Raw genomic sequence first — 27,492 nt, 5'->3', positions numbered from 1 at the left:
AGAAAAGGGAACAAGCACGAAAATAAATGTGTTCCAAATGAGAGGGGCTGAAAAGTCTGAGACTGTGCAGCTTTATGAAGATCAGCAAACAGGTAATGCAGACAGATATTAAGCAGGAGGATTTTGCTACTTTAAATTACTACTTCTCCCAATCCAAGATCAATGCAGGGATGAAACAGAGAAGTGTCAAAAATTTAAAACATAAGTTTAGTGTTAGTGAAATACATTTGGGATGCAATTTCGAAATGGAATCATTCACTAGTATGATTCATTTTGTATTTGCAAAACCAATAAGACAACAATTAATTTCTAAAGCCACCAATATTTCAGACAACATAAAACCAAAGTATTAGGTCAGAAAGAGAACACAGCTAAATAACATACATTGTCCATCTCCTCTATAGGGTTCCCTTGCATTTTCTCTGAAATACATAGACCTTGACACTATTAGAGACTGAATGGTGGGCTTCACAAAGCAATGATTTGATGTAGAGTGACAAATGTAATATTTCTGTTCTAGAAGAATCACTAAACTGGCTAATTCCTGCCTGCTATTTTAGCATTTTCCTCTGAGACTATTGACAGAGTTTATTCCTCCTGGCAAATTTCTGTTTGCTTATTGTTTAGCATTCAAGAACTTAGAAGGAAATGCAGTGACTGTGTATTTCTCTTCAGCCACATGGAAGTCATCTCAAGGACTGCAGATGCAAATGGTTACTACATAGCCTAGTTTTGGGTTTCTGACACACTGGTATGTTACATGCCCTTCTCATAATTCCCCAGGAATATGGCCTGTTCTGTGGGGGCAGTTGAATCCTCCTGGAGGGCAAGAGAAGGGGAAGAGAGAAATTGGACAAAATGGCACAAGCAGTTGAATCACCATATTCCTGCATAGTAGTACTGCCTGGCTTTTTGTGCTTGAGAAAAACAGCAGGACTTTTCTGCTAGTGATTTGTTTCATTTTCTTTATCTCAGATACAGTGGTAAGTATCCAAATATGGAAATAAGGTTAAATTTGGCTCAGCTTCTGAAAATTTGTGTTTGAATTTATGCTTTAAAGTGCAGCTGCAGTGTCGCTATGAAATATGCTGCTACAACTGTACATGTATAATGAAGGGAAAAAAAGCACTTTAGAATCTAGTGAAAGATAAAGCTGCTGGCTGAAGGATAACAGGCTGATGAGCAGCATTTTTTTTTACTAAGCTCTTGCTAATAAGTAGTCTGGTCACAGCCTCTTAAATAAATTCAGAAATACTTTATTTGAAATATGGGCTTAGTTAAGCCTCGGATTTAATCACTATAATGATAGGATTTTGCAGCTAATTTGGATTTTCATTTTTAGCTGAATGTAATACTATTTTATGAACATATATTTCTCAAAGATTCCCTTAGACCCTTGTAATATATTAATTTATATCTACTTGTTTGCACATAACAAATAAACCACAGTGTTACTTTCATGGAAAATCTGTGCAAACTTTGTGTTTGCACAATGGCAAGAGATAATAATAAAAAAAAGAAATAAAATAATGTGATCTGTCATTATTTTTACCTTTCTTAAAAGTTATCCTAAGCTTTAAATTATTCAAGTCCATACAGAGTAATTGCAAAGCCTGGGTTAATGCACTAGATTTATTGCTTTTTTAATAAGAAGTCTGCTACAGATGCTATTATATTATACATACAACGGCACCTTTTTTTTGTGTGTGTGTGTGCAATATTCTTTCCCATTCTAAGTGTTGGACCAAAAATTAACATCAACATGTATACTCAGGTTGAAGTTTTAGATCCCCAGACTTCTGCAGGGGCAGAAATCATGTTCTTATTGCTGATGATTGAACCAAGTGCACTGCATCACATACGTAAACCAAAACAGATATGAATATAACTAGAAAGTAGAAGTACCACTTTTATTTACTGGTATGATGACTATTAATGCGAGTTCCTCGTTTTAAGGAGGAACTTGGGAAATAGGTTTTGTAAAAAGCCTAAATATTTTTTCTACTGCTGCTTCTTGTAAAGAACAACAGAAAACACCTGGCTTCCAAAACAGTTTAGTGTGTTATTTGTGCAGTGTATCATATTGCTATCATGCTCAGACAGGAATTGTCTTGCTCCTTTCTTTTCTTCTTCCCTGTAGCTTGTGCCATCTGAGCTGGATTACAAAAATATGTATTTTAAAATGTGATTAGAAATTATAGAAATAGCCTTTCCTTTGGATGAACAGCTTTTTTTTGAGCATCGTTACAATATGGACATATTATAGGTAGACATTTCTTGTGTTGTATTTGGATGAAGGTTCTTTATGCTGTCCTTGGAGATGACTGATCATCATGAGATCTATTTATGCTAATATTTACAGAATGGTTTGGAATTGGAACTAATAGAGCATTTTATGCACATATTTTCTTAGTCATTTTCTCAATCTCAGCATTATTAAATGTGTAACGAAGATCTGAGCAGTATGAGTCTTTTGATAACCTATCTGCTTGTATGTGACTGGTGTTTCAGGAGTGGGAAGAGAAGTTAAAGCTGGTATAGTTTGTATTAAGAGTTCCTGCTTTCTTTTATACACCCACGCAACTGGAAATATTCCATAACTTTAAAAGCAAACTAAAGGTCAAGAAAAAGTAAGTTTTATTGTTGTTATGTTCTTGTTCCAACAGCCCTGTTATCATGGTTTTTTTTTTTAAATGCTTTTTTTCAGAGGGGAAGTCATGCTCTTGAGTGTTTTTCATTGCTATTTTCTTTATTTTTCAAGCTTATGAAGTCTGGAGGTGAGGGGAAAGCCTAATGAATGGACAAAAAAAAAAAAAAGAAAAAAAAATAATAGGAAAAGAAAAGGGAAATAGCTATGGGCCATACTGATAGCAAGAAATTCCTAGTAGCCTTCAATTTAGACACAGGTAAGTAATTGAAGTACTGGGAAAATCAGTAGCACAAATTGATAGAAGTCAATAGTAACTAAGACATTAAGCAAGAAATGTAATAGCCCACCCAATTTTCAAGAACTGAGTTACTTATTTCATATTAAAAACAGTTTTTACCGGCTTTTTATAACATTTAGCTACACTACACAAATATCAGCTGAGATACAAATTTCAGTAGTGTAACTTACTGCCTTGCTATGGCAAACCCATGCAAAAACTTGTGATGAACGAAAACTAAGAAAAGAATGAATATGAAAAGAATCACAATCTGTCCATTGAGATGGACACTCAGGAAATGTCACCACTTATGAGAGAGATTCAGGTCTTAGCACCCTATCTCTTCTCTCAATGACTTGTGGGCCTGTTGATCTGGTAGAAACCTTCAGAAATCACCCAGCTCATCCTCCTGCCTTGTAATGGGATCACTTACAGTTCTATCATTCCTGATAGACATTTACCTTACTTCTTCCTAAAATCTTTGGTAACAGACAACCCGCCATTTCTCCGGGCAATCTATTCCAGTCTTTCAGTACATGCACTGTTCAATTTTTTTCCCCCTAAATGACTTATTTTAAACTTTGTTTCAGTTTATTACTTCTTGCCCTGTGCAAAGCAAACAGGGAAAACACTTAATATTATTCTCCTCTTTATGTGGCTTTTTATGTCCTTGAAGACTGGTACAAGGCTGCCTCTAGTCCTCTCACGACAAATCTTCCTGAAATACTGTGCCCAAAATGGGACATGGAGCTTTAGCTGTGTCCTAAGCAATGCAAAGCAGAGCAGAGGGATTATTTCTTGTGCCCGGCAGGTTATTCTCTTGTTTATGCATCTCAAGCTCATGTTGCTGTTTTGCTTCTTTTGCTCGTTGAAAGCTTTCCTTTTTTGTTTTGCTACAGTATCCTCAGATATAGAAAGATATTTTTTCCTAATGCATGCTAGATGTTGTACATTCCCAGGACAAATGTCAGTTATTTTTAAAATATGTCAAAAACAAATTCTGACTCTAATTTTAACCTTCTCCATGCTGATCGTGAGCAGTCCTATACAACTTGCCAAAAATTACAGCTGCCTTTTTTTTTTTTTTGGTCATTTTCCAAGCAATTCAAACACACAAAATGTTCTGATCTAGCAGCCAGAATCTGAATGCTAATGTGTGAAACAAAGTGTATTACAGATATTTATTGTAAAAAATAACTGTGTGCAGGCATATATTTATATACTTTGACATAGGTTTCCGCATGGGTACACACATAAACATTTTGTTGTATTCCATCCTATGGGAAATAAAAAATCAAAGTAAATGCAAAAGTGATGGATCCTGGCTGCTCTGTCTCATACTGACCTGCTTAGACTCCATTTTCATTTCTTTTGGTGGAATCTGATCAGTACCTTTTACTTTAGCAGCAGAAAGTCAACACTACATATTTTGTTGAGCCAGAAATAAATCTGAATTTTAAAGTCTTTGAACTCTAACCCCTCACTTAAATGGTTCTATGAAATTATTGACTGAGTGCCATTTGTATATTAAAATATACATTTCATGTGCCATATATGCCATATCAATAAAAATTTAGAAGTTTTTTAGCATGTTTTATATCATATTCCCTTTAAGGTTTTCCTTAACCTCAGAAAAAAAGTATTTCTTCATTTGAAAAATATCATAAGCTTACTGATTTTCAAGTCATAAAGTGGTGGTTATACAGAACTGATATGAATAGATTCATTTTCACCTGAATATAAAATTGGTGGAGGTGGCTGAAAGGTTGGTTCTGTCTTGGAGAGAAATGCATCACAGGTAGGTGAATCCTACCCACCTCTTCCTAAAGCTGAAGGAAAAAGTTCTCAGTATCCCCACAGAAACTTCTATATTTCTGTCCCACATGCCTAGACACTAATATCAATGTAGGCTTTTTAAAATCAACTGGACTTCAGAAAGAGACCATACTTTTTTTGGAATAGACTGGAATTTACCTATATTATATATATATGTATATATACATATACATATATAAATAAACAGGCTAGCCTTGGCTAAGGGCTACAAAGGCATATGTTAATTCTCTTCAAGGATGTCCTAAAAATCTTTATATGCAAACTTTCTCATAGACCAGAACTCACTTGTGATGAACTAATTCTGTGGTACTTCAGAAGGTCAAGCATTTTAAACATTTGATACATTTCCAAGTATTTCTGGAAGCACAGAATGGAGGATTGGTGTGGTTTGGGCTTTTAGAAGTAGTGACCTGGAGCTATATGATGGCAGTGCATTACTTTAAAAGAAATCCGGATAACTGCTTACAAAACTGTACTTCCAGGAAGGACCACAAAGACAACTTCAAGAGGGCTTAGAAATCTATTGGGCCTGTCTGCTGGGAGACTTGGCTGCTCATCAGTCTCTCTTTTATACTTCTGGTTCTGAGTAATGCGTTCACTTCTAGTCATGTAAAAACAACTCCCTTTGTATATTTCCATGAGATCAGAACAGACGCATTCTTATAGTTCACTGAAGTTTGTTTGACAGTCTGTTGAAATTATAATTGCTGAATCACCACTGCCTGTCCATTATGAGTAAATCCCTCTTACCTTTTAAACAACATGACTCATTTTGAAGGATAAAAAAGATATTTGTTACTGCTTCTTGGCCTAAGTGGTTATCCAGAGTTTGAGATCCTGCAGATTATTTCCATTAGAAAACAAGCTCGTTATAAGAGCAGGGGTTCTCTGTAGACAACTGCATTGAAGAATGTATGAAGATCTAATTCTGTGCTTATAGGAGGACCTGAACAACAAGAAGCATATTCTTTTGCCCACAGCATCACCAAATTTCGGCACAAAAGTTGTGGAACATTTTCTAACAACCATTCTCCTAGTGCTGTTTCAAGCTGTATATCATATTCTCTTAGTATTTGTTTCTTATTCTTGTGTTTCTCCCTTATACAAAGGTAGACAGATATTTCCTGAAATCACCTCTTCCCAAGACTTTTAAAATCATTGTAGTCTCACGAGTGATCACACATGCTTGCACTGTGATTTGAAGCCTCTCTTGTTTAGTTTATCTGCAAGACATTTGTTTCAGTAGCCTAACTGAATTTAACATATGCAGTTATTACTATTCTGGAATTATTATTTTTCTTGGAAGAAAAAAACACGGTACCTGTGAATATCACCTGGACTACCAGCTCAAATTTAACATTACAAAAATTCAGTCTCTTTTCCTTCTGTTTTAGATGTTCTGCCTTCTCCCTCTGTCCAGATTGGTAACCTTGCTGTCATATTGGATTCTCTTTTCATCCTTTGCCCAGGTTACTGATTTGTCTAACAAGTCTAGGAACTGATTCTTCTCTGTGCACTGACCACCTTCTCAGCACAATCTCCTATAAAATGTACTTTTGAAAGCATATAAATTCTGGACTCCAAAAGAAAGCAAGTGTGGAAAGAAGGAAAACCATGCTGCCATGAGATTGCTTCTTCAGACCATATGGAGTAAGCAACACTTCAACTGGCTTACAGATCTCTGTATTTCACACTGCTCAAATTATGTGACTTGGGATGTTCATGTCAGGCAAAAAAATCAGAAACCAATCCCTCCAAAGGCAAAGAGGCTGTGCTGATCTGACTGTTCAAGCTCTGCCCTTTATGCCTGTTCTGGGAGAATCAACCTGTGCGTTGGCCTAGGTGTTTCACTGTCAGACTGCTGGCTGATGAGTAGATGCACTAAGTGTTAAAATATGCTACTTTGGTGTGGTATTCTGAGATAAGAAACCACCTTCAGTACTCTGAACCTTTTTTTTTTTTGGTGCGCAACTGAAAGTCTTGAAAACTGATCTTCAGACAGCTTTTCCCCATTTCCTGAACTATCCCTCGCAGTTTCTTCACTCCACTTTTTTGCTTGCACCACTACTTGCCTGTTCTATTTTGCTTTTTCTCTCTCTTGCCCTTGCTTAGATCTCAGATGAATGGTGAAAAAGTGTCTTTAACTAACTAACCTCACATGTGGCCTGGCCCTATTCCTTCCCCAGGCTCCTCTCAAGTTTTAATTACTGTCCCAGTATATGGCTCTATCATAAATAATCTATAAGGGATCCAAGTCATCCTTCACTCTTTTCTTCTTACCTTGTATCACACAACTCTCACCAGCTTATCCATGCTTCAATCCTCTGCCCCACTCACTGCATGTGAGCCTTTGTGTCACTTACCAGGAAGCAGAAAAGTGGTGTGAGGAGGGCCAGGTTTGGATACCCTCACTTTAGTTCCCTGGTGGGCTGGAAGGCCACTTGACTGTGGGAATCATACAAAGTATTCATACTGCAGGATGAGACAGTTTGGCCAGACAGTGGTAGTTTCCTTTGCTGTTTCAGGTCATGACTCAGACTAAGCCAGAATTGCAGAATGTGTCATGGAAATTGCAGATTGGATGGCTTCAGGCCAGTTAAATCTGTGACTTGGTCAGTGAGAGAGCCAACCTGCCTAAATCAGATGATATATACTTCGCAAGGACCTTCTGTGTTATGTATGATAATGAGAATCAGAACAAGAAAAACAACAACAATGACATATTCTTTTCTAACCAGCCTGCAAACCACTTCTTGGCACTGTTGAGGTCCTGCTGGACACTGTTAGTTTCTACTTTTCAGACAGAAAAAAAACTTAATATTTTTAAGCAAATGGGTGTGGAAACCCATATAAAACATTGTTGATCACTTAGTTTTTTTCCTTACATTCCCAATCCAACAGCCTGTAATTCTAGCAGAGGCACATAACATTGTCAGTGGAATTTTCACCTGAGGAAGGGTTTCATAACAGTGTTTTTTGCAAGGCACATTTGTAGCAAACAAATGCCGACCATTCCTTTTCTCTACTGCAGGGTAATTGTGTTACAGTGAAAGGCTTTTAACTATGAATCTGACTGAATTGCTCAACCCCCCTAGGAGACATTCCTGAAACATGAATTTTGGTCTGGCATGCTGAACACACTGTTCCTGCAGCTGCTGCTATTGCTGACCAGATCCTCTGCAGGAGGAGAGCACTTTTAAGACAGTAGTGGCAAGGCAATCTTGAGAGAGCGTGGGAGAGAATGGTGCTGCTTTGAAGCCTGAATGGCATCAATTAGAAAACTTCAGCATAGATTTTAAAAGTGGTGTAAGAACTAATAAACACAAAACACTCACCTATGTAGTACGAATTACTGACTGTCATTCTGCTGACCACAGCCTTCTAACTGTTTCACTGTTCTGCTAATCAGAGAAAAAGAATGAGAAAAGGTGCACTTCTTAATTTTTCAGGGCAATTTCAAACTCAAAAGCACTTAAATTCTGTCACTGTACTACTTAAAGCAGTGATCAACTGTGCATCAAAATTTGTCTTTTCTTGACAGTGTCTGGTTCATATATATTTATTTAATGCAGATAAGCATGAAAATGTGCTTATTACTGAGTACCTGTCATAATTTTGATTTACTCTTATGACAGCATAGTTTTGGTACTTAGATACTGGAACCTTATGCTTTTTATCTTCATGCCCTGCCCAAAAGAAATTAAGAGACCCTGTGCAGTTCTAATTTTCTTCTGGAAAATAATACAGAAACACACATCAAATAATATTATTCTTTTACTTGAAACAGCTGAATCCATAAGGAAAGGATACAAGATTTATAGAGTCATTCTATGGATACTGTCTCTTATTAGCTCTTTAGTTGATATGTTTCTTTTGTGCTTTCCTAAACTGAGTTGACTCTTTATAAAGTTCAAATCAGCATTTTAAATGGTATCAGAGGAATTTAGGAAGCCCCGTGCTGCTCAGAATCCTTCTCTCCTTGCTCCGGCAGAACACCTTCTGAGTCAAAGGAGTCTTTCCAAGAACTACTCCTACCACACAGCTCTTTAGTTAGTAAAACAGCAAACTTGAGAACAGTATTTTAATTCCTCATTGTATCATCTGCCTACCAGTATGTTTGTGTGATTAATCTTTTGGTTTCTTCAGGAAGAGGTAGGATACAAATCTAAATAAAGCAGTGGAAGACAGGATCCATAATAAAGTGACTCATCTCTTTTTGGTCAGTGGACTAAGAAGAAAAAGAAGGTTTCCAAAGCCTTATGACACACAAAACCACTCTTCTTCTCTGAGGGTATTTCAAAGAGCAGTAATTCGTGAGAAAATCCCAGAAACTTTAACAGCATCTTTCTCATGATAAGTGCACTCAGGGCTGAATATTGTTCTGACAACCAAAACATTCTAATGGACAGGATTTTAAGGTTGTGCTGGGAGATAAATGGATTGGCAGGGGCAGTTTCAGGACACTTACCCACTGTTGCAAGGTCAAAAAATGTTAGAGGATGTAATGGTTCAGCCATGCTTCACTAGAACATAGGTGCCTCCACAGCCTGAAAGGACAAAAGGGACAAAATGACAGTTTCAAACCAGACATCCACAACAAAAGTATTTGAAATAGAGGATAATAAGGGATCAGGCTATAGAGCCAGGGGCATGGGAAATACTGTGAATGAAGGAAACTCCACATCAGAGAGACAGTTCCCTAAACATTTTGTGGGGCTGTCATATCATAGAATCATAAAGGTTGGAAAAGACCTCTGAGATCATCAAGTCCAGCTGTCAACCCAACACCACCATGCAAACCATACCATGTCCTGAAGTGCCATATCTACAGGTTTTCTGAACACCTCCAGGGATGGTGACTCCACCACTTCCCAGGGCAGCCTTCTCCAATGCTCCCAGGCTTTGCTCTGACACTGTAACTTAACGAGGACTCCCCTCTATCATACTTGCAAGTATAAATGTGTTTAAATATGCATGTATGTAGTGAAATGAGGCAACCAGGTGCCATTAATTGCCAGGTAGTGGGCATAAGCTTGTGTTAAGCCCACCTGTGCCTGATAAGGGTGGGCCCCTACTGTGCATGAGCAGGAATGGGGGGGCCAATAAAGGCAATTAGTGGCACCTGGTTGCCTCATTTCACTACACATGTAGTTCTATTAAGGCTTTTTTATTTTGTCATTTCCTCTAATAATAAGATAATAATCTAATTGCTGATATAAAAGATCTTTCAAGAACATACCACAGGTGCTGTGAAAAGCTGCTGTTGTCCATTCAGATTTGGGCTCTTTCAGATTTGTATGCTAATAAACAGCTGTCATTACTGGGGTACTGGATGTGATCTCAAGGTGTGTATTATAACTGCATCCTCATTAAACTCAGATGAGTCTTGAGCAGTGTTTCTCCCCAGAACCCAAACTTTCATGCACAGAAAAGTCCTTAGCATGTGGGTGAAAAAGAATTAGGTGGTCCAAACAGGTCTCAAAGGACATAGATCATGTGAAATATTGTTTGTCTATACCTGCCAGGTATATAAAAGCTGACATTTGTGTTTTCAGATCCCCCATATTAAGAGCTTCAGAATGGAAAAAAAAAAAATCTGTTGAGGACTTAACACCTAGATGACATTTGGGTTTAAAGTTAGATTTTCAAAGGAAGCAGGAACTTCTGAAATTATTTCTTGATTGATCTGATAAACAAGAAAAGCTGAAAAATATTTTGCTAAACCTGCCTTGCTCTCTTCCAAGCAGGCTGAGGATACCAAGTATCCAGACTCTGGGCTGTACCAGGAAATCTGCCAGATCTCACATGTTTCTTCTGCTTTCAAACCTACTAGGAGCCTGTTGAATGAATGACACAGGTACATGTTGCAGACAAAAGGAATACTATGGCTGTTGGGATCATTTCTAATGCAAGTCTTGCTCTTGGTTGAAGTTGGAGGAAGAGAACTTTCTGGTCTGAAAACTCAAAAAAACTGCTGGACTGCAATAGAGGGGGAGGAAGACGGACTGAGAACATAAAGCTTTTAATTCTTCTATTTCTCATTTGTGCCACTTACATGTCTGAAAGCTTCTTGTGTCATTGGCAGGTCTCTTTCGAAGCTCAGACAAGAAGCAGACTACCTAGTTTGCCTTTTTTAAAGCTCTTTTTATCTATAATAACATTTAGGGTGGGTTAGCTCATAAAAGCACATCTGAAACCATCATATTAGGTACCTGTCTTATAGAGGTACAATGCCAAGGATAAAACAAGCACAGAAAGGAACTGACCTTGCCCACGTACAGGTAGAGAAAACCTCTCTACCTGGGAAATCTTATGGTGCTATGATGTGTTTAGCCCATACAAATGTGATTAATACATAAGAAGGGAAGGGCCTGTGTAAGGTTAATTACTGTGCCTGAGTAACACACATTATCTAGAAGAGAACAGAATAGCTGGATACCACTGGGGCTCTCATTGAGCTAATCAAAATACATATAGGTCAGCACTAATGTTGTCAGTTTGCTCTCAGGAGCCAAGAGAGCTCAAGTGTCTCATTCTGTTGTCCAGTTTCTTAAAGAACTGGTTCCTACCATTAGTTAAAAAGGTTGTGGGGTTTTTTAATTAAAAATTTGTTCCTTTTCAGTGACAGTCTAGATGGTTCCTTCTTCATGTCACAAAGTATGAAAACCTAAACCAACTTATTTAGATGGCCAAAATAGGTATTCTTAACTTATGTTAAAAAAATTTTTTTCTGAAATCTAAAACTGTGATAAGAATTGGTATAAAACTTAAAACTCCATAAGTTATGCACAAAGTAATCATAACAGCAAATGAAGGATTTACTTGAACATTATTTGAATTCAGCCTTGCAGAATTCCCATAATATTGGCATTATGAAATTTTCCAACCTAGACTTTGCACATATTTCAAGGCAGTAGTTCACGTAGTTGTTTGCTTTATTTCTGCTTCAAATTCTGGACTTTTAAATTTCAGGTGCAGCTCACACTTTTTCCAGTGGAGTTGTGAAATTCTGATACTCCTTATGAACCCGCTGGTGAGTAATAGCTTTAAAAGTATGTTTCACTGTACATAGCTTACATGTCAAGGGAGAGAAGCTGAAGTACTGGTGCAGACTGAGGAAACATATAATTTCATGTGGAATGATTAATGAGATAATTAGCATAGCATTTTCGTGGAACATATATTATTGAGTGTCTACAGCTCTTTATACTGGAGATGTAGAACCATTTTGGTTTCTCAATAAATACCTACATATTTCAGTCATATGAACCAGAATATGCACCCTCCTGCTTCTGAGAAAACTTGCTCCTTGTCTGATGCTAAATATACTACAAGAATTCCTAGCTCAGGACTGAGTTGAACAGTAGATCTCCTATCCTTCTTCATCCACTGAGACCCAGAGAAAGGGGAAAAGGACCATGATTAGTAGGGATGGAGAAACACCAGGACAAATATTTTGTATAACATACTTCCTTAAAGTCCCAGTAGAAGTTCACATTGCCAATACTACTAAATTGTTTGGAAAAAGTTGTTTTCACCTGGTTCAAGTGATGGGTTACTGTGGCAGGCACAGGCTGTATTTCCTGGGATAGTAAGACTGGCATTGCCTGTCAGATGGTCTTTTAAATCTCAAAGTAAAAAGCCACTTTCAGTTTTATAAAGAAAAAAAAAATTAAAATCTTTCATTTAATTTATTTCTTATCTTGTTAACCATATAATAATATGAATTAGCTTAATTTTTTTTGAGTACATTATGCTTGTACTCAACATTATCAAACTTCCCTAGCAATTTTTGTTGTGAGGATGATTCCATTTCATATTGGCCTTTAGAACTGTGCAATAAAACATACTGCAGATTAGTGAAATGAAGCAGCCAAGTAAATCTGGGCACTTTAACTGCAGGGGGAGGCACACATTGGTTAAATTGTGTTTCCGAGTCATGAATAACTGAAGCAGTGCTTCTGTGTTGCTTAGCTACAGTTTCTGTTTAGTTGGCAGTGGATTTCTCTGAAAATATTTTAGCTTCTGCTTCTGACTGCTACAAACATGCATTCACATGTAATCTTCTAAACTCAAATACTGTTAAATTCATGCCTAATATACCTCCTCAAATGAGAGCAAGGGTCAGTACTGCCAAGATTCAGACTCAACACTGAACAGCACAATCATACGTGGCTAATTACAAACAGTTTTCACTGGCTGGTCCATTTCTTCAGCTGTTAATACTCTGCCTTGCCATATGCAGAACAAAGTTCTGAAGCAAACATGGAACAATTTGCAGTCCTGGTTGGCAGAAGCCAGACAGTACTGATGGCCTCAGGAGACTGATGCTGACTTCATGCCAGTTTCAAGTCTCTGCTCAGACTCCCCAGTTTACAAAAAAAGCTGCTTTTTCTTCCAGCCACACTGATAAGAGTAATATGCAGCAGACTCTTCTATGACTAATGCTTATCAAGTGTTACAAGGCTTGAACGGAGGGAAATATGAAACCTTGTGACCCTGACTCAGAATAGCCAAACTCCATCTGCTCTAGATCTTCAAATGGTAAGAACGCCTCATTTTTTTATTGTGGACATGTTTGGAGGTAGGGTAAGGAATGGTGATTTCAGTCTTGTACATATTAAGCTACAAAATGTTAATGAAAAATAATAGAAAAAAAATATATATTCTTTTCTAGGAAGAACTGATTTTAAGACTTTGAGACAACCCTCAAATTGGAAGCTTAAGTGGTGTGTTTGATTTAAATGTAGTTAGGAGTCTTAAAGTAACTGGTAGACAATACATCCTTGGTTGTATTCTCAGCTGAAGTAACTTCAGAGTTCATGCAAGAACACAAAATGTAAATGGAGCATATGGATCCATTTACAACATACAGGCAAAAATGTTGTATTATCATGAAGGGTTGAATGACATACCACACATCACATGCTGTCAGGACTAAAATATCTTTGGAATTTTAAAAGTTCTCGGTGAGCATTTCACAACTCAAGGACCTGTATTCAACACAGTAAAATTCCATGAGATCCTAGTTTGAAAAAGAAAGAGGGACTAATAATAGTGTTTAAAATTAGTGGTAGCTTATCTTATGAAAGGATCATATGATCACATTTTTTTCTGCAAATGGAAACAGTGAGAACTTCTTAAATATATACAGTTGGTGAACTTGTGGCTGAGACAAACAATTATAACAACATTCTCTAACTTTCTTAGAGTACAAATCATCTGTCAAATAGTTTTGCAGGGTAAAATTGTGATCTTATAGCTCATGATTAATTCAGGTTTTTTTTTTTTTTTCCTTTTTTATTATATTGATTACATTGATTACTTTTTCCAGCAGGAAAAGTTCAAAATCTGTGACTGCTGAATCTATTAAAACTAGTGAAGAATAAAGAAGAGGTACTACAGATTATAACATATTATTCAGTGGCTTGTATGACCCTCCAACTGGTATTTAGTGTGGGAAATCATGATGACAGATTTACTAAAAACATCAATGAGAAATACCACCAATATTTCCCAATAGAGACGGAGTCATCCCAAGTCAGTGTCACTACTACTGATGCCATGGGTTTATATCCACACTAGAGGATGCCTGAAATCTCATTGAGACTTTTTCCATGAAATATCAAATATAATGTTTCTTCCACTATCCTGACTACTTAGCTAGTTTTACAAAGAAAAATATTAAAGGATCACTATGCTGTACAGGAAATACTAGCAACAATTCACTACGATTGTGCAGCTTAAGTTCAGTTGTTCTGTCATTTGTCAGTCTGATTGTTGTCAGTTTTGTGCATAATATACTTCCATTGCCTCATGTATTTACCCCAGACAATTTTTTTCCAGATTCTTCTTCCTTGTTTCCATGTTATTTGAAAAAGTGTAGTCTCCTACTGAAAGGCTTTCTAATCCTGCTTTTGGAGTCAGGAGAGGAGGTCAGCTTATTTCTGATGATTATGAATTCACAATGTTTCTGTTGACAGCCAAAGCCTCCCTTACCTCCAGCAAGCTATTGTACAGCAGCTTATGAGGTAATAGCTGTATCTGTCTTCAAACAAGGTCTGATTTAGTTTTATCTAACTAATCCAGTCTAAGAAGATTTGCTATTTTTATCAGAAATTGAACAAGCTCAGTTTTATAAATGAAGGAAGTTATTTTCAGACACTTTGTTTTGAAGAGGATTCAAAGTCTCAATATAACATTTTCAACACATTTCTGAGTCAGATGGGCTTTTCATTTCTGATTTGATATATAGCTGTTCAGTTCACTTAAAAGTATTTACTCCTCTGTCTACTGTCTGGAAAGCTAAATTTAATTATATTCTTAGAATGAAGAATAAAAACATGGACCATGCACACTGGTGAACGCAATTCACTTTGCAAATTCTCTTCATGGTAATAGTGGAGAAGGTAGCAGGTACTCGCTTTGCAATGGTAGGAACAGGGAGAACAGTTCTGTTTCTATCAGTAGAATACTAAACAGCAAAAACACTGAAAATAATAAAAATTATCATCTTTCTACAAAGCACCACTGTGGTCACGGGCTGATAAGGTCACTTGGCTACACTTCTGAACTAATTCACATTCAGTTCCTTTTTTATTTAATTTACAAGAAATCTAAAAAGCTGTTGTTCAGACTGCAGATAGATCCTACTTTGTGCACTTTAATGAGGAAATGGTTTTGGTTAAAACTAAAATTAGAACAATAAAAAACAAAAAACCGAAACAAAAAAGGAATAGCTGACATTTCTAAACCAAGGCACAGTAAAAATTTAAAAAAAGCAGAAGGAAAGTATTGGCAGAAGAGATATAAATCTCATAAGCTTCTTGCACTAAAATGAAGACAAGCGAAGCACAAAAACATTACTTTCAAAAATCCCTGTTGTATAGTTTTACCATTTAAGCGTCTGCTATGGCATAAAGTATTATTCTGCCAGAAAATGAACATAATTTTCATAAACTGTGCTTTTGAAATAACTGAAAATATAGAGTACATTAGGGGACATTACAGCATAATACTAGTTAATCTGATTTCAGCAGTTGCCAGTGCAAAAGCATAATGCAATGGTACGATTTATATCAACCACATTAATCCTCTCAGGGTGCTTGTTAATAGTACCAAAAGGCTAGCAATTTCTGTACCAAAAAAGTGAATGTGTTTGTATTTATTGTATCCAGCAGACTTAGAGTGATGCATTACAGATCCATTCTACTTCCTCCAAGCCCCAGACAAGACAGTGATGAGCAACGTTGTCTTTGTGTTCTGTGGTTAGACTCTAAAGGATTTGCAGAGCCACCTCTGCATCACTTTCATGTGCATAGCATTTAATATTCCATTCTTTCTCCAGTCTCGCTCGGATTCATGGCAAAACTTCTGTGTTCCCGAGAGCTTTCCTGGGGAAGCATTGCAGCTAGCTTGGTGTGGCTCCCCTGTTAGACTGCTGATGCACACTTGATTTCCAGGAAGATGTGGTTAAAAAAAACAACTTTCAAGGTTTTATTTTTCCTGTGCCCTAATAAGCTACTAGCTTTAAATAATATCTTATGGATATATTTATATGGTCAAAATAAGAGAATGGGTACTTAGGTCAGATAGGAACACATAAAAGGTTTGTGAACTGAAATAGCTCTGGGAACAAAGGTGGAATGCCTGCTGGAGTGCTTCTTAATGCTGAGGTACAGAGCACAGTTACTAGAGGTGGATGCTTCTCACTCAATTTGTCTGCTAAATATAACTGTATTAAGTCTTCTAGACTCACCAGTGAGGAAACATAAGAGCCTTACCTTATAAGTAATTAAGGTTACCACTCTAAAGCCACCACTTCACTGCTTCCTAAGTCGGGAACTCATACGTGCTTGAAGCACTAATACTAAAAACCAAGCCTGTCCCCCCAAAAAACACTGTATCACATGGATGCAGGTGCACTGGATCATTGGTGGTAATAATATGACACCAAATATTTTCCTTTTGAAGAACAATGCCAATAAGCTAATGCCTGAAAATGTTTTGATAGGAAGTGAGTGAAGCACTGCAGTATGTTTATATTAATTTGATCTCTCACTGTGCTGTCAGTCCTTTCCTTCCTTCCTGATACTATTTTAGTAATATTCAAGGGTTTTAAAAGATCAAGCCAGAAATCAGGAGCCAGGACTTGATTTTCATCCTACTCACAAATGGCAGCTGTGGGGCAAATACAAAATGTCAAGTGATCCCAATCAGTGCTTTTTTTCCTACTGAAAAGACTCTTTCCATATTCACATAGGGTAAACTCAGAGGAAAAGCACATAAAAATGCATTTTCTCTTCCACAGTATTCCTTTGGCATGGATAACAAGTATTTAAAGTACAGCAGATGTGCTTCTGCTGTACAATGGAAATGAAGTCTTTTATTTAAACATCTGTTTAAATATTTTTACTTCAATACATACATTTCTGTAATTGGATGGTGGCATGTTATTCTCATGGTCTTCCTTCCCAGAGGGAAAGGAGCCCTGTGTTAGCTTCAAATATGCAGATGTTGTATAAGATTATAATAGGATGACAGAATATTTCCTGGCTTATTGAGGGCCAGAAAAAAAAAAAAAAAAAAGCCTTAAAAAATTAAAGTTTTACCATTTGCCTATTTCCCTGGTTTTCCTGCTAGCAAATATTAGCTGAAGCATTTTTGGTGGATGTGTGTTACATGCTCTTAGTAGGAGGATACTGTAACCTCATCTCTTCCAGAGGAGAAAACCCAGAATAAATCACTGCTCTGCCAAAGTGTAATGAGATGGGTTGGTTAGTCAGAGGCAATGTGTGCTTGTGCAGTGTACATCCCTCAACACTCAAAAACCTTAGCTGAAAACCTAAAACCTTCTATGTAAGTCCAAAAAGATCAGCAGAAGAAGTGAATCAGCACTTTGCTTGTTTCACTTTCTCTGGGATCATGCTGCAACAGAAATGTGTAATATCGGTATTTCAAGCAGAAAAATATCACTGATTTCACAATAGAAAATTAGGTTATGTAAAAGGCAGAGATGTCAAAATTCCACAAACCTTTTAATTTCATCATTTAGAATCAGTTTTGGCAAAGGTGGACTAACAAACTACTGCTATTTTGAGGGCCTAAATTACTAAGGAGAGCAAATGTAGGTACTTCTGCGAACTCCTCTTGAGAGCTCTGCTCAGGAGGTAAAGGATGGGTGCATAGTCTTCTAAAAATGCCTAGGGGTGACTTAATGTTTTTTATCAGCACAGGACTCATAAATTGACCAAGTATAGCCTTTATGGCAGGCTGTGCCACATAACCATCCCTGGGGACTATGGCAACATGAGGGCTGTTGGATATTCTGAATATTCAGTGAAGGCTGGAAGCATGTCAAGCAGGTCAGCTGAGGACAATATTGCTGGGCTGTACTTAAGGTCTAGCCCATACCCATCCTGCTGTGAAATAAAAGGATCACAGGGAATCCTGGAGTGAACTGTCCCTAGAGACTCATTTCCATCCTAGCCCTCTGAGGTATCCAGTAGGTTCATTGATAAAGCTCTTGACTAGAGGCAATGTTTACATGCAGTAAGGAAAGTTGGCCAAAAATTATGTGCATCTGAACAATACTAAAATTGCAAAGTTGAGCACTCAAAATCTAGAAAATTAATGAATTAAAATAATCCATGGCCTTCTTCTATATATTTACTGAAGTTATTTATTATCAGATTCCCTATTTTTTTTTTTAATGAACATGTTCCTTCTATGCAGTGAACAAATGGACTCTGTTTCCCTAATTAACTTTGTTCTCTATGTTGCTCTAGTTTTGCAGTCTGTCCAGGTGCTATTGTAACCATAAGGTTAATCATACCTTTATGAGCTTTTCTCTGAGCTCATCACTGTAGAATCAAGGTGCTTTTCAAATGTTATTAAGTTTCACAACAGTGCTGGGAAATCCAGATGTACCACTGTTATTAGCTCTTTTCAGATGGCTCAGCAGGGTGGACTTGAAGCCCTGAGCTCTAGGTTCTTAGAGAAACATCCTGTATATGTGGGTCTCATTGGAAAAAACAAAAGCCAGAGAAGATTTTTCAGAAAGGACATCCTATCAGATCTCAGGTCCCTGTTTGAGACCAGGAACATAACAAAGGTGCTTACAAAAAAGGTCACCAGAATAGTCACAGCAGCAGAACAATGAATATGTGATTAAATGGCATTGGCTGAGGCTTTCTAATAAAGAGAGACACAAATATGCAAAATTCATTTTAAGGTCTTAAAATTCAACAAAACCGGAAGTGTCTGAAAAGAGGGTTCAAGTATCAGACATGTAAAGCAACCTTAATTTTGCTCCAGCATGGCAATACTGTCCATGGGAAGTCCAGCAGGTGAGGCCCCAGAATGCACCCTCCAGTCCTGCTTCCTTCTTCCATCTCTCCCATGGCTGGAATACTCCAACAATCATACAATGAACTTAAGTTTTCTAGGAACAACGAACTAAAACAAACTCATAGAATTTTCCCTTTCCATGGGGAGCTGACTGTGCAGGCTTTGACTTGTGAACTTCAAGATGTACTTCAAGATCCAGGGTTGGAATAACGAGAGATCAACTTCCTGTATCAGTTTCATCTCATTTTATTTGAACATGAGCCAGCATGTAGCATGGACATGTAGCACAGAAAGTCAGCAGCATTCTGGGCTGCATTAGGGAGAGCGTGGCCAGCAGGTGAAGAGATATTGATTACTCTCCTCTACCAAGCACTGCTAAGGCCACATCTGGAGTGCTGTGACCAGTTCCAGGCTCCCCAGTACAAAACATGGACTTACAGGGGAGAGACCAGGAGGGGGTAATGAAGATGATTAAGGAACTGAAGCATTTGACATATGGGGAGAGGCTGAGAGAGCTGGATCCAGTTAGCCTGGGAAACAGAAGACTCAGGGGGTGATCTTATAAATATTTATAAATACTTGATGAGGGTGGAATGAGGAAAGTGAAGCCAGACTCCTCTCAAGGATGTCCAGAGGCAGAACAAGAGACAACAGGTACAAATTGAAGTGTAGGAAATTTCACTTCAATGTTAAAAAAAAAAGTAATTACTGTAAAAGCGATTGGATTGAATAATGGAACAGGTTAGAATGAATAGAAACAGAAGAACACAAAAACCGAATGTCAGAAAATGCTAATATGGAATGAATCCTTGCCCTGTCAGAAGTATGTTTGGGCTATGGGAGGATAATACAAGCTGCCAGCAATGGTGCAATATTTTGTCATTTCTCTTTCCTTTTTCAGGAATGCTTCCAAATGCCAGATAGTTTATGAACCATTGGGTCAACGGGGAGGTGCTTCCTCACTTGAATTTCTTGGTTGCTCCTAGAAGACTTCTGCTTAGTGTCTAGGAGATGTTTCTTTTCTATTATTTCCCCAGTGGTAACTTTATTTTCTCTTTATCTGCATGGAATTTTCTAAATGAGATTCTTCTCTATGGTCCTGGAGAAATTCAGATCATGTCCAAATTCAGAGTCAATGAACTTCTGGCCTACACAACTCAATAATAGTCTTGTTTTTCAATCAACAATTGCCAGCCAGGATGCAGCTCACAGCCAAGACAGTTTCCTTCCCACCTTGCCAATTGGTTCACCATTTTCCCTAAGTTAGAGTACATTATCAGGTGTGCCTAAGCTGTATTTGACTCACTCTTTAGCCATTTGATCTGAATTATTTGTGTTAGCCTGCAAGCAAATTTATTGTAAGGTGCATTTTCAAAGCTGTGAAAAGGACTACAAACATCGTATATAATCTGAAGCAAATTGTGTCATTTTTACCACATAAGTAAATGATTGAATTTGTTTTTCTTGTCTCAATTGCCTCATTTCATTTTTTGTTTTTTATGGGTGTGTGTTGGTGCCCCCAGCAGGCTCTCAGAAAAACTAAGTCTCTAATCCTGTGAACCAAAACTTGCAGAGAGAATTAACTTGTTTACTGTATTGTGATTAACAGAATATCTGCATTGAATGCACATCAAGCTGCACAATTAATTATTTCATAAATGTGTTGTTGTGTGCAGAAGTGCCAGATATGATCTTTACCTATAACAAACAATACTGAACTGTACAAATAAATATAAAGCTCTGAATGTTGTCATCAGAGTACTCCTATGATGCTAATTACAATTCTGTCCGTAGAGTAGTGAAGAAACCTATGTAAAGAGGATTGTCTCAGACTTACTGAATGTCCTTGACTTTCATTGAATGTATTTATTAAAATATTACCTGCACTGGAATAATTTCAAGGTTTTATCTGAGTTAACTTCACAGATAGTTATAGAAAAAACCCTAGAATTTACAGAAAAAAATTTACAGAAAATAATTAAGACTCATTTCTTTATTCAGTGCAGACCAAAGGTCATTATTTCATGTAAGGTCTAATAAAATTACATGTCCCAGTTATATAGGGCTCACTGATAAAGCTTTTTAGAAGTGTTTATTTTATGTTGTAGGTAGTATTTTACAGATCTCAAATTTACAAAAAAGTAATCAGTGGGACAGCTAAGGTTGCTCACTGTCATTTAAAACCAACAGGCTCTGGGAGCTAGAGAAGGAAGACTACTGAAATTACCTATAAACCACAAGACAGGAGCTTTATTTGCCGGGAATTTGGTTGATGAACTGGCAATGCACACTTGCAGCCCAGAAAACCAACCATATTCTGGGATGCATCAAAAGAACTGTGGCCAGCAGGTTGAGGGAGGTGATTCTCCCTCTCTACTCCACTCCTGTGAGACCCCATCTGGAGTACTATGTCCAGTTCTGGAGCCCTCAACACAGGAGGGATATGGAGCTGCTGGAGCAAGTCCAGAGGAGGACCATGAAGATGACCAGCGGGATGGAGCACCTCTGATATCAGGCTGAGAAAGTTGGGGTTGTTCATCCTGGAGAAGAGAAGGCTCCAGAGAGACCTTATAGAGGCCTTCCAGTACCTGAAGGTCCCACAGGAAAGCTGAGGAGGGACTTTTTATAAGGGCATGGAGTGACAGGACACAGGGTAATGGTTTTAAGCTGGAAGGGGGTAGATTTAGGTTAGACATTGGGAAGAAATTCTTTAATGTAAGGGTGGTGAAACACTGGAAGAGATTTCCCAGACAGGTGGATGCCCCATGCCTGGAAGTGTTCTAGGCCAGGCTGGACGGGGCTTGGAGCAACCTGGTCTAGTGAGAGGTGTCCCTGCCCATGGCAGAGAGCTTTGGAACTAGATGATCTTTAAGGTCCCTTCCAACCCAGACCTTTCTATGAATCTAAGTACCATGTCCCTTATTTCCCTTTGAAAACCTCTTGATTCTAAGGAGAAGTGTGGTATTAGCATAAATATTGCTGAGATGTTATTTTATTAATTATCTTGATGGAGCTCAAGAGGACTGCAGTCAACTAATTTTATGCCAAATGCCTTATGAATAACAAAAAAACAGATAAATAGAAGAATCTCAACTTTTCATCAGAGCTATTTTTTAAGTACCTATGTATCAATAGAGAAACATCATTCTGAAAAGAATGATAAATAGATATATTTGATTTGATTAGAAGAGCAATGAGGCTGTGAAGGAACTTGAGCACAAGTCCTATGAGGAAGGGCTGAGGGAGCTGGGGTTGTTCAGTCTGGAGGATGCTCAGGGGAGACCTCATCACTCTCTACAACTCCCTGAAAGGAGGTTGGAGCTGGGGGGGATTTGGTCTCTTCTCCAGGCAGCTCTCAGTAAGACAAGAGGGCATGGACTTAAGCTCTGTCAGGGGAGGCTTAGGTTTGATATTAGGAAAAAAATCTTTACAGAGAGGGTGATCAGACATTGGAATGGGCTGCCCAGGGAGGTGGTGGATTCTCCATCCCTGGAGGTTTTTAAAAAGAGACTGGATGTGGCACTCAGTGCCACGATCTGGTAACCACAGTGGTAGTGGATTAAGGGTTGGACTTGATGATTTCAGAGGTCCTTTCCAACCCGGGTGATTCTGTGATTCTGTGATTTCTGGAACTGATTGCTAGGAGAAACGGGGAACAGACTTCAGGAAAAAAAAATCCTATGTTGATCAAGTAACGTTGAAAACGAAATCTATTTGAATTTAGTACAGAAAGATAAATTATACTGAGCATAAAAGTATAATGCTTAGAACAATGTTCTATGCATTTCTAATTTTCTAGATATCATTTGTGAGTACATAGTGATCCTAATGGGGCACCTTGCTCCTTTGAATTCCCAGGCTTTCCTCAAACTTCAACCAGTAAAATGATGAAAACTAGTTCTTTCATAGTAACAAATTATGATATCTAATGGCTTCAGTAGCAGCTGGAGCAAATTTAGGGGCAGGCCATGAACTAATCTTCTACTTGCCCAGTGGTTTGCCCATCTGTATCTAGCAGAGAGAGCTGACACTACATTGTGAAAACAAAACTTGGCCCAAACAGTTGAAAATGTACTCATCACACTCTGCAGCTAAGCAAAAATTACTTTTCCTTGCAGCCTTTGATGCAAATTTGATTGCTGAAACATAGCAAAGCTGGGAATGGAGGATAAAGGAATAAGCAATTACACATATAGACAACATGAACTTCACTTTTGTACACTTGTAGGGTCAGGTCAGGTCCAGGGGCAGCACAGCTGCATTCAGACAGTAGGGAGCAGGAATAAAGTACCTCTCAGGCTTTGTGGGTATGTGGAAAGACAGTCCAGAACTCCATGAACCCTATTCCTATGGCTGGGCACAAAGCCAGACCCTATTGACCACATTTGTGGTTTAGCTCCAGCTGAGCAGTTTTAAGGGGGTCTGTTAAGGAGCACTGCTGTGTCTGTCCTGTACTCACAGATGGAGGAACATGATGGCAGCCTGGGTGGGTGCAGTGTGGCACAAAGTTCTACTGCCTGCTGCATGTTGTGCTGAAAAGGGTCAAAGCACGGTCTGCATCCCAGCCTGCCTTGTATCTTTGGCAACTGCAAAGTATTTTCCTGATATTTATCATCCTGAATTCCTTCTGGCATCCGCAGTTGTGTATACAAAGTTTTTTGAAACCCCAAATGTTGTGTCTGTAGATCTAAACGCTAATAAATTAACATTTATATGAAGGGTTGCATCTTCACAGAACTATACTTCATCAGCTAATTAATCTTTACAGTACTCTTGTGACCACATTAGAACTTGTTTATTTATTTAAATAGACTTTCTTTTTCCAGTGAAGCAAGATTCTGAGATTCTGCCTTTCATTCCCAGCCCAGCCAGTTAGGTCTTGAAACAACTGCGGAAGTGAATTAAACAGAATAGCCCCATTCACACCTTTCCCTGCTCATCCAGTTTTTAAGACAGGAAGAATTTGATGAAAATCCTATGGAGAAAACCACTATTCAGTTGAAGTAAAAATATGAAACCTATACATTCACATGTTTTCAACATCAATAATCTGAAGCATATTTTTTACTGTGTGGTTTCTCAGAGTTTTCTTGGAATTAATCTCAGGATATGGGCTCAGATCTCAGGTGTGCAAATCAAATGACCATCTGTTCACAATGCAACTCCTTTGATATTGGTATTCAAACAGAAAAATGTTTATAGCACTTCTGTGCAACATTCTGCCAAGTAATAATACAAAAGGAGATTGTTGCACTGTGCTTTCTCAGTGAGAAATGGTATCACAGACTCATTGTAATTAATGCTATAAATCTGAGATTATTTTATTTCAAGGTGTATAAACTAATACAACCCCCCATGTGTTGGCCCTTACTACGATATGGATAATATTTTATTTTACATTCATTAGAAAGGACAATGTCAAATAAGGATGGGGAAAATGATGCGGAATACAGCACTGTATGTAGTAAATAAGCAATCTTTTACTGTTCAGAAAAACTGCATAAGGCATACATAATAAGTAATGCCATATATAATAATATAATCTGTATGCCATCTGTAAGGCATATACATGTAATTGGGCATATGCTGTAAGTCCAGTTACCTCATTTGCTTTCAGGAATTTAAGAAACAGTCCTGGTCCTGCTGAACTGCCAACTGATTTTATAAAGCTCAGAATCTGAACTTTATTGAGTCACATAAACATCAGCACAGCTGTGTTTTCTCCCCCTTGCACCTCTGCTCATTCTCCTTTTATGTAGGACACTGTGTGTTTTCTTTCCAGTATATTTACTTCTTACCGATCTGTAACTTGTATCCATTTTTTTTTTTTTTTGGCACCACTGAGACATTTTCCAGAATATCACACACAGTACAGCTACCATGAGAAGTGTGGTGGGAGGGTTTACTGAATGATGGGGGAAAGGCTTGTGGTGCCATGGAATTTCCGAAGCAAGTGCTTTGAAGGGAACTGGGGAGTTTCCCCGAATCAATGAGGAGGACAGGAGCAAGAAAGAGCTGAAACAGGGAATGAGGCAGGAATTTAAATTGGGAAAGAAGTTCTTCCTTGTTCTAAATAGCCTTTGCTATATCATAATATGAAGGGTTTAAGGATTAGCATTGGAGAGGAGAATCAACAGCTTGTAGGCTTTACAGGCAGTTTTTGTTTTAAGTTTGTATATCATCACATCTTTTGCAGCATTCAAATCCCAAAAGAACTCATATGCAGGTTTCTCTGTCTTTATTCCACTGTATCCTGGTTTCACCTCTGAGGTCAGTCACTATTATGGACATACAAATGATAATAAATTGTTTCCTACAACCCTAACCACTCTGAATGTGGCACTGCTGGATTCTAAACATGCATCACAGTTCTGACAGTCTTGCTTTTATTTCCAGGTCTTCTGAGTGATACATTACTTTAAACTATTATTTGAGGTAGAATTTATGTATTCATTCTGGATTTATGCTAATTAATTTGGCTTCTATACAGCAACTTAAAACATGCTTAAAATCAGCTTAAATGACAAACCTGAGATTCCTCTACAGAAAGGAAAACTTACCTGGAGCATACCTTATCTTACCCTATGTAACAGTTTTATTTTAGCAACAAAGGATTATAGCCAAGATCTTGTGTTAACAATTAGATTCAGTACAGTCAGTCTGAATTATAAGAATCCTGAAGCTGAACAATATATCAAAAGACACAGGAATCAGGGGAACACACTGGTGGCTGGAAGCTGGATGTTTCCCCGGGGTACTCTCTTGAACACAGATGGCCAGAACTCAGGAATGAGCTTCTGGGGTTTTGTGTGAGTCTGCTCTGAAATTAAATTGCTTTATGATGCCAATGGGCAGGTTAGAGATGCTGAGTCCACTAATTACTCACTGTATCATAACTGTTATTTCACTACTATGGACCATTATAGATAGCATACAAAACTGCTGTAGAAAAAAGGGAAACCCCTATTGCTAACACTGTTATTGCAGTTGCTAGAAACTTCTTAAAGTTCTTGATGTAATTAGCAGAGTAAAGAGGTTTCCACAGTAGCCCTCTCTTGTACCCTATTACTGTGTAATGCACACATTACTAAGTACATTTGGTAATTTTTTTCAAACACTAACAATTACCATATAGTCTTCTGGTTCAAAATGTTCATAGCAAGTTTTTTGTTTGGGTAGAATTTTTTTTTTCTGGAAGATTTTAGCAAGAGCTCTTTGACCATATTTGAGTAAAAACATGAAGGAACAAGTGGTTGTATTGGCCAGAAAAAGCAAAGAAATAGTCAAGGTATGAAATTCAACATTATCCGCCTTATGTCCCATAGTGCAAACAACAGTCTGAACCCTAAACTTTCTGACTCTTAGTCTTATAGGCACAGGGTAGCTCAAAGGCTGGTTGATTTCTGTTTTTCTTTGGTTCAAGGACTTTTGCATGGTGCTGGCACACCTCCGCAAACTGTGGAAAGTTAAAAGGCCAGCTGATCTTTCACATAACTCAATTGGCAAAACCTCCATTTTCCAGCAGCAATCTCCTTTGAAAGCAGCTCCCATCCCAAATTTTTGCCTGCATAATCAAGTCTCACAAATCAGATTGTAAAAAATCCCATTAGCCTTCTATTCAGCTGAAGAAATTAAATCTGAAACATTATTGTCAAGTTCCACAAATGTGTTTCTGAGAAAGATGTTTTTTCACCACTAGTAATTTTAATGATGCATAATCCTTTATGCTTTCTCAGGTGAAACTTCACAAAAGGTGTACTAGATATAAGTGAGATTAAGTATATGTGCATTTTTGTCCATTAGCATGCCTGGGGCTCAAAAATCTTTTTCATACAAGTACACAGTTTAGAAAAGTAATGAAGAATGGGCACTACAAGCCACCAAGAGGAGATATGGTCCTTATACTAATGGAGTGTTCTTCAGCATTTTCCTTCTAGCATATGCTCTTACACACAGGTGAATGGCTACTTGACCCCATTAATATAAGGTCAGCATTCCCAGATGTTACACTTCCTAGGCTTGATATTGTCTGAATTCTTACACAGTCACAGGATAATCTGCATTCTATTTTACTTTTCATTGTGAGAAAGACTTCTTATTTGGTTTCTTTTATTTCAGAACAACATGCACTGAGCTGGGGTCCAGAATTTTTATTTCAGTAGTCAGGAGCTCCTGAATTTCTGTGCAGTCTTGAGAGCTTTCAGTTAACACAGGCTGAATCAATCAATTATTTATTCCCTGCTTCCTAAATTTTTCTGGGAAGTTTCAGTCATCTTTTAATCAGAAAGCTACATGATTACTCATAATCCAGCTGCAAGAGTATATTTTGGCTGGCTTGCTCTAATTGAGACACTTTTGTGTATGTATGGCTATACCCAGG

The 27,492-nt window shown here is 37.8% G+C and overlaps 1 protein-coding gene across 1 annotated transcript in view; it reads left to right on the top strand.

Moving 5' to 3' along the window:
* The first annotated feature begins 702 nt into the window (after positions 1-702).
* The window catches only part of RAPGEF4 (Rap guanine nucleotide exchange factor 4), a 178,018-nt gene continuing 151,228 nt past the window's right edge, over positions 703-27,492 (top strand). Inside the window, exons 1-3 of the mRNA XM_071747346.1 lie at positions 703-983; positions 10,511-10,620; positions 13,165-13,307. The gene's annotated coding sequence lies outside the window, so the exon portion shown is untranslated. The remainder of the gene's footprint in view (positions 984-10,510; positions 10,621-13,164; positions 13,308-27,492) is intronic.

The sequence above is a fragment of the Heliangelus exortis genome, chromosome 6 (genome assembly GCF_036169615.1).
Source record: "Heliangelus exortis chromosome 6, bHelExo1.hap1, whole genome shotgun sequence".
NCBI lineage: Eukaryota > Metazoa > Chordata > Aves > Apodiformes > Trochilidae > Heliangelus > Heliangelus exortis.
Note: the sequence above shows the minus strand (reverse complement) of the source record. Positions and strands in the feature narration are given on the sequence as shown.